A 12,856-nucleotide genomic window follows, 5' to 3' on the forward strand; every position below is an offset into this window, starting at 1 on the left:
AAAATTGCTGCGGGGACTTGCTTCCATTCAGCCACAAGCGCATTAGTGAGGTCGAGCACTGATGTTGGCCGATTAGGCCTGGGTCGCAGTAGGCGTTCCAGTTCATCCCAAAGGTGTTCGATGGGGTTGAGGTCAGGGCTCTGTACAGGCCAGTCAAGTTCTTCCACACCAATCTTGACAAACCATTTCTGTATGGACCTCACTTTGTGCAAGGGGGCATTGTCATGCTGAAACAGGAAAGGCCCTTCCCAAAAAATTGGAAACACAGAATCGTCTAGAATGTCATTGTTTGCTGTAGCGTTAATATTTCCCTTCACTGGAACTAAGGGGCATAGCCCGAACCATGAAAAACAGCCCCAGACCATTATTCCTCCTCCACCAAACTTTACAGTTGGAACTATGCATTCGGGCAGGTGGCATTCGCCAAACCCAGATTTGTCCGTCGGACTGCCAGATTGTGAAGCGTGATTCATCACTCCAGAGAACATGTTTCCACTGCTCCAGAGTCCAATGAAGGCAAGCTTTACAACACTCCAGCCAACGCTTGACATTGCGCATAGTGATCTTAGGCTTGTTTGCGGCTGCTTGGCCATAGGAACCCATTTCATTAAGCTCCCGACTAACAGTTCTTGTGCTGATGTTGCTTCCAGAGGCAGTTTAGAACTCAGTAGTGAGTGTTGCAACCGAGGACAGACGATTTTTACTTGCTACACACTTTAGCACTAGGTTGTCCCATTCTGTGAGCTTGTGTGGCCTACCACTTCGCGGCTGAGACGTTGTTGCTCCTAGACGTTTCCACTTCACAATAACAGCCCTTACAGTTGACCGTGGCAGCTTTAGCAGGGCAGACATTTAACAAACTGACTTGTTGGAAAGGTGGCATCCCGTTGAAAGTCACTGTTCTCTTCAGTAAGGTCATTCTAATGCCAATGTTTGTCTATGGAGATTGCCTGGCTGTGCTCTTGATTTTATACACCTGTCAGCAACGGGTGTGGCTAAAATAGCCGATTCCACTAATTTGAAGGTGTGTTCACATACTTTTGTATATATAGTGTGCAGCAACATGCGCAGCAATTTGTTGTTAGATCACCACCTTGTGGTCAAGATTGATCTTGAGGCAAGGCTTTTATTGAACCAATCATCCATGGCAGGGTCTAATAAATCAAGGTCAATGTCCTGTATGACGTTTTAATACTAATGAAAGGAATTGGACCTAGTGTGTAACAGGCAAAGATAATGGATGGCATACAAATGTAACAATGAAGAACAATTAGGCTAGGTTGAGTAATGGTTTCAACTATTCTGACCATTCCCACTGTCGTTTGCATAATGAAAGTTGATCCTGTCTTGAAACATGGGGATGGTTTCAGGTCTTGTGATTTTGCTCTTCTCAATGGATGTGTTGAAACTGTTATCTCTGAACATCCCACTTTTCAGATTGGGTTCTGAAAACATCTGATAACTGCCATTAAAAGTTGCCTAATGGGATAGGGAAATTTAAACAGAATCAGGTTCAGACAGATCAGTCTATATAAACATGTTGTTTTCCACATTGTTGGGGTGGCAGGGTAGCCTAGTGGTTAGAGCGTTGGACTAGTAACCAAAAGGTTGCAAGTTCAAATCCCTGAGCTGACAAGGTACAAATCTGTTGCTCTGCCCCTGAACAGGCAGCTCTGTCCCTTCTTAGGCTGTCATTGAAAATAATAATTTGTTCTTAACTGACTTGCCTAGTTAAATAAAGGAAAAATAAACATTGTGTGTTTTTTAGATTGTCATGCTGTTTATGGCACCTTTATTTCATGAACGGTTAGCTTCCATATCTGGTTTGATGTGAATGGGTGGTTTGTCTTTGTACTGAAATAGACAACTCTTGGGGATAATCAAAAACAAAATGCAAACATATTTTTTGGGTGTATAACATTTATTTGCAATATGGTTAAAAGAAAGGTACATTATTTGGAAACACTAAGGCTATCTTATTGAAATATTAAGTTATTTACTATGAATGTCTAGTTTCAGGCTACTGAATTGTTGCTGTTGCTCCCAAGAAATGACAATTCAATCAAACATACCATGGCAATGTTGCACACACACATACACACACACCTTCCCGCATAAATAAATAAAAAATGTTTTGTTGTTTCTCTGTAATACTAGCCACCTAGCAATTTTATGAAGTTGGCTTTAGCTAGCCAGCTAGATAGGTTGCAAATCTCCCAACCCCATAACTAGCTACTACCAAGCCATTTCAGGCTATCAATCAAGTTAGAGTAGCTTGTCTAACTCGCTTAGCTGGCATGTCTACTGGCAAGATTGATAGACTTTAGAAAAGCAAGTAATTACTAAATGTACAGAATAAGAGATTCCTTTCAATCTTTTACCGATATGTTAGTAGAGATGCAGAGAAGCATATTGAGAACCACTGGTCAGGATACAGACAGCTCTAGATATGCAGAAAAATACTTTGTTTAAATGTAATCTGGCACCTTATGATAATATCATTATAATTCTGTATTAATTCTGATGCCATGATACCTGACTGTATTGATAAGTGTTATAGAATTAGGCATAATGATCACTACAGACCCGGGTTTGATCCCAGGCTGTGTCACAGTCGGCCGTGACCAGGAGACCCATGAGGCAGTGCACAATAGGCCCAGCGTCGTCCGGGTTAGGGGAGGGTTTGGCCGGCCGAAATGTCCTTGTCTCATCGCGCTCTAGCAAATCATTGTGGCGGGCCGGGCGCCTGCAAACTGACTTTGGTCGCCAGCTGGACAGTGTTTCCTCCGACACATTGTTGCGGCTGGTTTCCGGGTTAAGCGAGCAGTATGTCAAGAAGCAGTGTGATTTGGCAGGGTTGTGTTTCGGAGGATGCATGGCTCCTGACCTTCGTCTCTCCCGCATCCGTAGGGAAGTTGCAGCGATGGGCCAAGACTAACTATCACGAAAAAGGGGTAAAAAGTCTAATGGATGAGTTTCCTCATTATTTGCAGAATCCATGATTATGAGACGAAGGATTCCCGTCCCGATGCACACAACAAGGAGTACTGTTTTAGCTAGTTGCAACTAACACATATGTAAGTGATAAAAAGGTGTATTGGGGGTGGGGGGGTCAACTTGTCATGATTATTATAGATAGACATCTGAGTAGGAGAAGTGGCTATAATATTTCTGAACATTATTCAATTATAGGCTATTTTCACAAAATGAAAAAGTTTATTAAAAACAATAGACATACGCAATCAAAATAAATATAACAGTCACAAGGCTCAGGGAATTTATTCTGCAGCTCTGTATAACATTTTAGGCATTTAGCAGATGCTCTGATCCTCCAGAGTGACTTAATAACGCAGTCATCTTAAAGCAACTGACAAATGTTTTCAGATTTCTATGGAAAATGACCTATAATTACTTACGATATGAGTAAAATATTTTTCCTTCAAAATTGTTTTTATTGAGAAGGTTAAAAAGCAGCTTTTCTGCATTGGAACGGTGTTGGCATACCCCAACAACAGAAGGGTGTGGGTGTATACTGGTCATTCAAAATATGAATTCAAGTAGACCATTGACTGGCCAGCTCATCCTCCTCTAGACTGCTGATTGGCCATCATCCTCTATGAGGAAATAACAAGCATTTTTGAAACAGTCCGTTTGCTACAAGATTGAGGTGGGGTTTTTGAAGTGCTAGTACTCCAATTTATGCTTTGGCCAAAAGTACGAGTATAGTATGAATCAACAACATTATTTGGATATGAGTTACCAGAATATGTACTTTTTAAAGTGAAATTTTCACAGGCCAGTTACTTCAAGATATTGAGACAACCACATATCACAGTAAGTAATGTACCAGCATTGTAGGCCTTGGTGTGTGTGTGTGTGTGTGTGTGTGTGTGTGGGGGGGGGGTTACTTAGAAGTCACCAATCAGTGTAAAGGCAAAGCAATTATTGTGGTGCTCAGATCACAAACAAAGCTCAATGTTGGGGTATTTCAACTGAAGCCTTGATGCACAAGGCCTACAATGCTATTGGCTAATCTATATTGACATTTTTATTATTCAATTGCTTACAATCACTATTACAAGGTACAGAAAAGTCAACATTTCATGTAAACAACTCAACAATAATATTTAAGTAAAATGAATAGTCTGTTTCTTTATGAAAGTAGAAAAAGGATTATATTAAAATGCTGTCTTTCCCCACACAAGGCCTTAGAGTTTCAAACACTGTTTTCATGAATGCATCACACAATGAGATGCATAGGAATATGGAGAACAGTGAAAGTAAGACATGGTGGTGTGGTCTGTCCCTCGTTGGCAATGACAGCCACAGTGCATTATTACTCACGGTACGAGTTTGAGACTGGCCTAGCGCGTACCAAAAGTAATAATGAACCGTAAAGCAGGCAGATACTCTTTATCTTCTGTTTTTCTGTGGGACGAAATCCAAGGTTTCGTCTGGTTTAGAGGAGTCAACAATCCCATCCCACTTTGAAATACTGCAGGACTCCAGTTTGAGGTTAGAGGTAAGGTTAGCTTCCATCTATGTGAAACAATAGGATATTAGCCTACACAACTTGATGCCAAAGGTAGCAAACATGATGTCAAGGGCTCATTTTGAATAGCAGAACAATACATAGGCCTAGAGGGCAGCTTGCAATGCGTAAACTAATAAACCAAGGCATTTGTTAGATCATTGATCAGCAACAAGACATGCCTAATTAAACATTTCTTTAGTCAAATTTAAAAACAAATTCAGGTTTCATAGGCTATCGTTAGAATATTACAATGAACATAATTTGGCCTGTTATGAATTGAATAATTGAAACTAGTGCTGTCAATTAAACAATTTGAAGACGACTACTCATCCTGGGTGCGTCAACACTAGCCTTGCCAGCCGCCTAATCCTGCGAGTTTAAAGTGAACTATTCATTTAACCTCAAAGGATCAGGTGGCTAAATCAGCACACCGTGATGCAAAAAAAAAGTTAGCGATTTTTATTGCTCCAATAATTCAATCATTAGGCTTCATGGGGAAACATTTAGGTGTTTCAACTAATCAATTGACAAATAATAAATAGCATCTGATAAATTAAACTACCGAGAACTAATAGTTTGATTATGACCGTTTTATCCTTTGTTACTTTTGCGTGTCATACGACTTCTTCATGATTTGCATATTATCAAACAACTGCATACTGAAGTTTTCTCCTGGAGAAAAAAAAAAAAAAATTCTAAATAATAAGTTGTCCTCCCAACTTACCATAGAATAGAGAACACAATGCCAAGCGTCTTGAGACTCCGTGGTTGCAGCTGCCACATCACCTCTACTCAATTGACTGACTTTAGGCCTATCATCTAGGCCATCTCCCAATTTTGGTTTCATCAATATATACAAATGTTTACTTCCCTTGTGTTCCCTCGCTGAATGGTACAGGCTGCCCGCTTTGGAAGTGCTTTTTATGCACACCTTCCTGTAGTGGCCAGGAACTTGATGGTCATTCCCAAGCCGGAATTCCTGTGTGTGTTTCCAACTGATAAAATAGTTGTGAAGTGCTAACACACTCCATCCTGCTGAAAATGCTCCATGAATTACATCTTCAAAGAACTACGTGCTGTCTAGTGTCCATGTATAAAGCAGCTTGATTTGTAAAAACAATTGTTTGTGTTTATAAAAACAAATAAATTAGACCATTATTCTATACATATGTAGGATCTTAATTTGAGCCAGTTTGCTACAGCAGGAAAATAATCCTTCAGCAACAGGAAATGTGGATTACAATTAATGGACATTTTTGTAGGGGTTGATGCATTTTTCATAAGGGAAAATCAAGTTGAACATTTCTAAATGGAAATTACAAACGTCAGAAGCCTTTTTAACTAGATACATAAAGTGCTTCCATTTCTAAATGGTAAAATAGATATGTATAAAAAATACCCTCAAAGAAAAGGTGACATTCTGTACTGTCACATCATATCAAACATTTGATCTCAAATCCAAAATCCTGGAGAAAAGAGCCAAATATATATATTTTTACTTTACTGTCCAAATACATATGGAAGGGAGTATATAGTTAGCTGGTTACAGTCATTGTTTCGAAGGGATATTTTTAATTCAAGACTGGGGTATAAGTCAGTGTGTGGATTGAAAACAGTGATTTATCCTGCCTCTTTAGGGTCTTTGCCGTTTGGCCTTTATAAAACTCTGTCAGGTCCACTTTGACGCAGATCCGTTTCCTGTGTGAGGGAGACTTTGTATTGTTCTGAGGGCCCAGAGTGCAGTATCACCATCCTCCAGTCACTTCCCGCTTCCTCTCAAACAGGAAATGCTGCCCTGCTATTTTCCACCAATATTACAGATTTAAATTCAAGTATGCTAGTTGCACAATTTTGTATTTTGAGGAGAGGACTTATTGGAACCTATTGACCGTTAGATGAGTTTCACATTGTAAGCATTTCACTGGGCACAGACATCAATTCAACGTCTATTCCAACAACGCCCAGTGGCATTGGTCTGTTGATACAGGTGTAGGATCATAATTTGACCACTCTGTTGTTGTTAAGAATCTTCCCGCGCCGCAGGATTTACATAAATTCACTATATTGCACTTTTCACGTAGCCTAATTATGGCTAGCTAATAGCCTAACCACTGAATAAGCAACATTACATTGGCGGAAAAGTGTGAATGGACTAAACATTCAAATCCTTTTGCTGAAGGATTATTTTGCTGTTACAATACTGGTCAAATTAAGATCCTACAGCTGTACACCTGGAACAGATTTACTAAGCGTTGCACCAGGTGAATAGTTTATCCCTTGCTGAAAAAAGTGGTGCAAACACCAAATTAAAAGTGGAAACATCCCACTTAGCACAGACATCATTTCAACATATAGTTTTGATTTACATTTATACTGAACAAAAATATAAACGCAACATGCCACAATTTCAACGATTTTACGGAGTTACAGTTCAAAAAGGAAATCTGTCAATTAAAATAAATAAATTAGGCCCTGATCTATGGATTTCACATGACTGGGAATACAGATATGCATATGTTGGTCACAGACCCCCCCCCCCAAAAAAAGGTAGTGGCGTGGATCAGAAAACCAGTCAGTATCTGATGTGACCATCATTTGCCTCATGCAGTGGGACACATATCCTTCACATAGAGTTGATCTGGCTTGTGTTGGTTGTGGCCTGCGGAATGTTGTCCCACTCCTCTTCAATGGCTGTGCGAAGATGCTGGATATTGGCGGGAACCGGAACATGCTGTCGTACACGTCAGTCCAGAACGTCCCACACATGCTCAATGGGTGACATGTCTGGTGAGTATGCAGGCTATGGAAGAACTGGGACATTTTCAGCTTCCAGAAATTGTGTACAGATCTTTGCGACATGGGGCTGTGCATTATCATGCTGAAACATGAGGGGATGGGGGCAGATGAATGGCACGACAATGGGCCTCAGGATCTTGTCACGGTATCTCTGTGCATTCAAATTGCCCGTTGCTAAAATGCAATTGTGTTCGTTGTCTGTAGCTTATACCCATTCCATAACCCCAACGCCACCATGGGGCACTCTGTTCACAACGTTGACATCAGCAAACTGCTCTTCCACACAACGCCATACACGTGGTCTGCGGTTGTGAGGCCAGTTGGACGCACTGCCAAATTCTCTAAAACAACGTTGGAGGCAGCAAATGGTAGAGAAATGAACAGTCAATTCTCTGCCAACAGCTCTGATAGATATTCCTGAAGTCAGCATACCAATTGCATGCTCACTCAAAATTTGAGACATCTGTGGCATTGTGTTGAGTGACAAGAATTCACATTTTAGACTGGCCTTTTATTGTCCCCAGCACAAGGTGTACCTGTGTAATGATCATGCTGTTGAATCAGCTTCTTGAGATGCCACACCTGTCAGGTGGATGGATTAACAAAGGAGAAATGCTCATGTAAAAAAATCACAACATTTGAGAGAAATAAGGTTTTTGTGCGTACAGTATAGAACATGTAGGGGATCTTTTATTTCAGGTCATGAAACATGGGACCAACACTTTACATGTTGTCTTTATATTTTTGTTCAGTGTGTTTGAGTTGTCAACAAACGTGAATTCAATGTGAAATCAGCATAAAAAGCTAGCATGTCATTGGATTTAGGTTAAACGCTGGATAATAAGACGAAATTCCTTTACGTTGATGACTTTGTGCAAATCCAATCAGTTTAACACTTTGATTCAATGTCATCACATTTAAAAATGTCTCATTGGTCCTATATGGTTCAAACTAGGCTGTTCATATCATTTCTTGACGAAAACAAAATGATTCATATGATATCCAAAAAGTAAATACGATATTTGACTGAATAATGAGCTAAGAGGTTTTATAGTCTGTGCAAATTTGTTCGATACATTGTTTTTGCAAGGTCTTTTCAGTCTGTAACCTTAGTAACATGACAACTAGTCTGTGGGAGTGGTCTTGGTCATTTTTACTAAATGCACAGAGACACGTCTCCAATGCATAAATCCATTGGAGTCTAAATAAGTCTGCAGTGTTAAGGCTATAACTGAAGTCCATCAATGACCAAAGTCCAACATAAATAGAAGCTAGCTAGCTAACGAAGAACAACAAAGAATATCTAGTTAACAGAAGAAAAGAAAGAGAAAATCAGGACAGAAGAAAAAGGATATCAAAGTGAAACAGTTCTCTAAAGACACAGGAGACAATAATACAAGAAACAACACTTCTGTAGCTTGTCAACTATGTGTCTGTCTATCCCTGTTCTCTCCTCTCTGCACAGGCCATACAAACGCTTCACACCGCGTGGCCGCTGCCACTCTAACCTGGTGGTCCCAGTGCGCACGACCCACGTGGAGTTCCAGGTCTCCGGCAGCCTCTGGAACTGCCGGTCTGCAGCCAACAAGGCTGAGTTCATCTCAGCCTATGCTACCCTCCAGTCCCTAGACTTCCTGGCGCTGACGGAAACATGGATTACCACAGATAACACTGCTACTCCTACTGCTCTCTCTTCGTCTGCCCACGTTTTCTCGCATACCCCTAGAGCATCGAGCCAGTGGGGTGGTGGCACTGGAATCCTCATCTCTCCCAAGTGGACATTCTCTCTTTCTCCCCTGACCCATCTGTCTATCTCCTCATTTGAATTCCATGCTGTCACAGTTACCAGCCCTTTCAAGCTTAACATCCTTATCAATTATCGCCCTCCAGGTTCCCTTGGAGAGTTCATCAATGAGCTTGACGCCTTGATAAGTTCCTTTCCTGAGGATGGCTCACCTCTCACAGTTCTGGGTGACTTTAACCTCCCCACGTCTACCTTTGACTCATTCCTCTCTGCCTCCTTCTTTCCACTCCTCTCCTCTTTTGACCTCACCCTCTCACCTTCCCCCCCCTACTCACAAGGCAGGCAATACGCTTGACCTCATCTTTACTAGATGCTGTTCTTCCACTAATCTCATTGCAACTCCCCTCCAAATCTCCGACCACTACCTTGTATCCTTTTCCCTCTTGCTCTCATCCAACACTTCTCACTCTGCCCCTACTCGGATGGTATTGCGCCGTCCCAACCTTCGCTCTCTCTCTCCCGCTACTCTCTCCTCTTCCATCCTATCATCTCTTCCCTCTGCTCAAACCTTCTCCAACCTATCTCCTGATTCTGCCTCCTCAACCCTCCTCTCCTCCCTTTCTGCATCCTTTGATTTTCTCTGTCCCCTATCCTCCAGGCCGGCTCGGTCCTCCCCTCCTGCTCCGTGGCTCGACGACTCACTACGAGCTCACAGAACAAGGCTCCGGGCAGCCGAGCGGAAATGGAGGAAAACTCGCCTCCCTGCGGACCTGGCATCCTTTCACTCACTCCTCTCTACATTCTCCTCTTCTGTCTCTGCTGCTAAAGCCACTTTCTACCACTCTAAATTCCAAGCATCTGCCTCTAACCCTAGGAAGCTCTTTGCTACCTTCTCCTCCCTCCTGAATCCTCCTCCCCCTCCCCCCCTCCTCCCTCTCTGCGGATGACTTCGTCAACCATTTTGAAAAGAAGGTTGACGATATCCGATCCTCGTTTGCTAAGTCAAACGACACCGCTGGTCCTGCTCACACTGCCCTACCCTGTGCTTTGACCTCTTTCTCCCCTCTCTCTCCAGATGAAATCTCGCGTCTTGTGACAGCCGGCCGCCCAACAACCTGCCCACTTGACCCTATCCCCTCCTCTCTTCTCCAGACCATTTCCGGAGACCTTCTCCCCTTCCTCACCTCGCTCATCAACTCATCCTTGACCGCTGGCTACGTCCCTTCCGTCTTCAAGAGAGCGAGAGTTGCACCCCTTCTGAAAAAACCTACACTCGATCCCTCCGATGTCAACAACTACAGACCAGTATCCCTTCTTTCTTTTCTCTCCAAAACTCTTGAACGTGCCGTCCTTGGCCAGCTCTCCTGCTATCTCTCTCAGAATGACCTTCTTGATCCTAATCAGTCAGGTTTCAAGACTGGGCATTCAACTGAGACTGCTCTTCTCTGTGTCACGGAGGCTCTCCGCACTGCTAAAGCTAACTCTCTCTCCTCTGCTCTCATCCTTCTAGACCTATCTGCTGCCTTTGATACTGTGAACCATCAGATCCTCCTCTCCACCCTCTCCGAGTTGGGCATCTCCGGCGCGGCCCACGCTTGGATTGCGTCCTACCTGACAGGTCGCTCCTACCAGGTGGCGTGGCGAGAATCTGTCTCCGCACCATGCGCTCTCACCACTGGTGTCCCCCAGGGCTCTGTTCTAGGCCCTCTCCTATTCTCGCTATACACCAAGTCACTTGGCTCTGTCATATCCTCACATGGTCTCTCCTATCATTGCTATGCAGACGACACACAATTAATCTTCTCCTTTCCCCCCTTCTGATAACCAGGCGGCGAATCGCATCTCTGAATGTCTGTCAGACATATCAGTGTGGATGACGGATCACCAGCTCAAGCTGAACCTCGGCAAGACGGAGCTGCTCTTCCTCCCGGGGAAGGACTGCCCGTTCCATGATCTCGCCATCACGGTTGACAACTCCCTTGTGTCCTCCTCCCAGAGTGCTAAGAACCTTGGCGTGATCCTGGACAACACCCTGTCGTTCTCCACTAACATCAAGGCGGTGACCCGATCCTGTAGGTTCATGCTCTACAACATTCGCAGAGTACGACCCTGCCTCACACAGGAAGCGGCGCAGGTCCTAATCCAGGCACTTGTCATCTCCCGTCTGGATTACTGCAACTCGCTGTTGGCTGGGCTCCCTGCCTGTGCCATTAAACCCCTACAACTCATCCAGAACGCCGCAGCCCGTCTGGTGTTCAACCTTCCCAAGTTCTCTCACGTCACCCCGCTCCTCCGCTCTCTCCACTGGCTTCCAGTTGAAGCTCGCATCCGCTACAAGACCATGGTGATTGCCTACGGAGCTGTGAAGGGAACGGCACCTCCATACCTTCAGGCTCTGATCAGGCCCTACACCCAAACAAGGGCACTGCGTTCATCCACCACTGGCCTGCTGGCCCCCCTACCTCTGAGGAAGCACAGTTCCCGCTCAGCCCAGTCAAAACTGTTCGCTGCTCTGGCACCCCAATGGTGGAACAAGCTCCCTCACGACGCCAGGACAGCGGAGTCAATCACCACCTTCCGGAGACACCTGAAACCCCACCTCTTTAAGGAATACCTAGGATAGGATAAAGTAATCCTTCTAACCCCCCCCCCCCCCCATAAAAGATTTAGATGCACTATTGTAAAGTGGTTGTTCCACTGGATGATAAGAGCGTCTGCTAAATGACTTAAATGTAAATGTAAATAAATGGATCCCACATATTTTAAGGATCAAGAACTACTGAATGTTTTAACACATTGTCTTGCATGACTTTTATCTTCAGATGTTTTTCATTCTAGACACTGTTAAAGATGTGTATGAGGGTGTGTAAATGGTCCCTTTCAAATAAAGAGAGGTGGGGGTCTCAATCCAGAGCAGTGACATGATTTCCAGCACTGGGAGCCAAACAGGAATTCCTGGCTCCCAAGGGCAAGGCTCCTGTTACTCTTCGGAGAACTAGAAACGACCGTTTATGGGGGTTGGCTGCACATTTCCCAGCTCATCAAACATTATGATGCCTAAATTACTGTCAACACACACACACACCTGTTCAGGAGGGGGATTCTTGCCCTAGTGCTGAATCTGCTTGAGAAATACAGCTCAAATAGCACAGCTTGTGTTATAATGGCTCATTCATGCCTTGCGTCTTTATGATCGTACATTAGTAGAACAGGCAGGCATTCTAGAAGGGTCTGCTGTCTAGTGTATTAATGATCCATGTAATTTAGGACCAAAATATACTAAAAAAGTTAATAATGGACAAGATGGAGGGGCAGGAGTAGCACAGGATGTATAAGGGGTGGGGTGCAGAAACAACCTAATTCTCACACACAAACAGAACGCCAGGGCTGCTGTCTAAAGCAGGAGAGTTACTAAAATTGTTTGGAATTACTCTGCTGCCATTCCTGAGGCCCATTGCATTCCAACACATTAAAATCTAATCGAGAACAAATGAAGGAAGTGATGTAAGAAGTTCCTAACTTTATCGTGGCCTAGCAGTTGTCACCTGCTGAACTAATTACTGACCAATGTGATAACATACACACACACGTACACATGGATTTTGTGTTGTAGATATGTGGTAGAGTAGTGGCCTGAGGGCACACACTTAATGTGTTGTGAAATGTAATGTCATGTTTTTAATTGTATACTGTATAACTGCCTTAATTTTGCTGGACCCAAGGAAGAGTAGCTGCTGCCTTGGCAGCAGTTAATGGGGACCCATAATAAAACAAATACAAAT

General features: G+C 43.4%; 1 long non-coding RNA gene across 1 annotated transcript; it reads right to left on the reverse strand.

Moving 5' to 3' along the window:
- Nucleotides 1-3,227: 3,227 nt before the first annotated feature.
- Nucleotides 3,228-5,534, reverse strand: LOC106580131 (uncharacterized). Its single transcript, XR_001322807.2, has 2 exons — nt 5,259-5,534; nt 3,228-4,539 (listed from the first exon to the last, which is right to left on the reverse strand). It is a non-coding gene; the product is annotated as an uncharacterized lncRNA (long non-coding RNA).
- Nucleotides 5,535-12,856: the final 7,322 nt, after the last annotated feature.

This window comes from Salmo salar, chromosome ssa20 (assembly GCF_905237065.1).
Source record: "Salmo salar chromosome ssa20, Ssal_v3.1, whole genome shotgun sequence".
Lineage (NCBI taxonomy): Eukaryota > Metazoa > Chordata > Actinopteri > Salmoniformes > Salmonidae > Salmo > Salmo salar.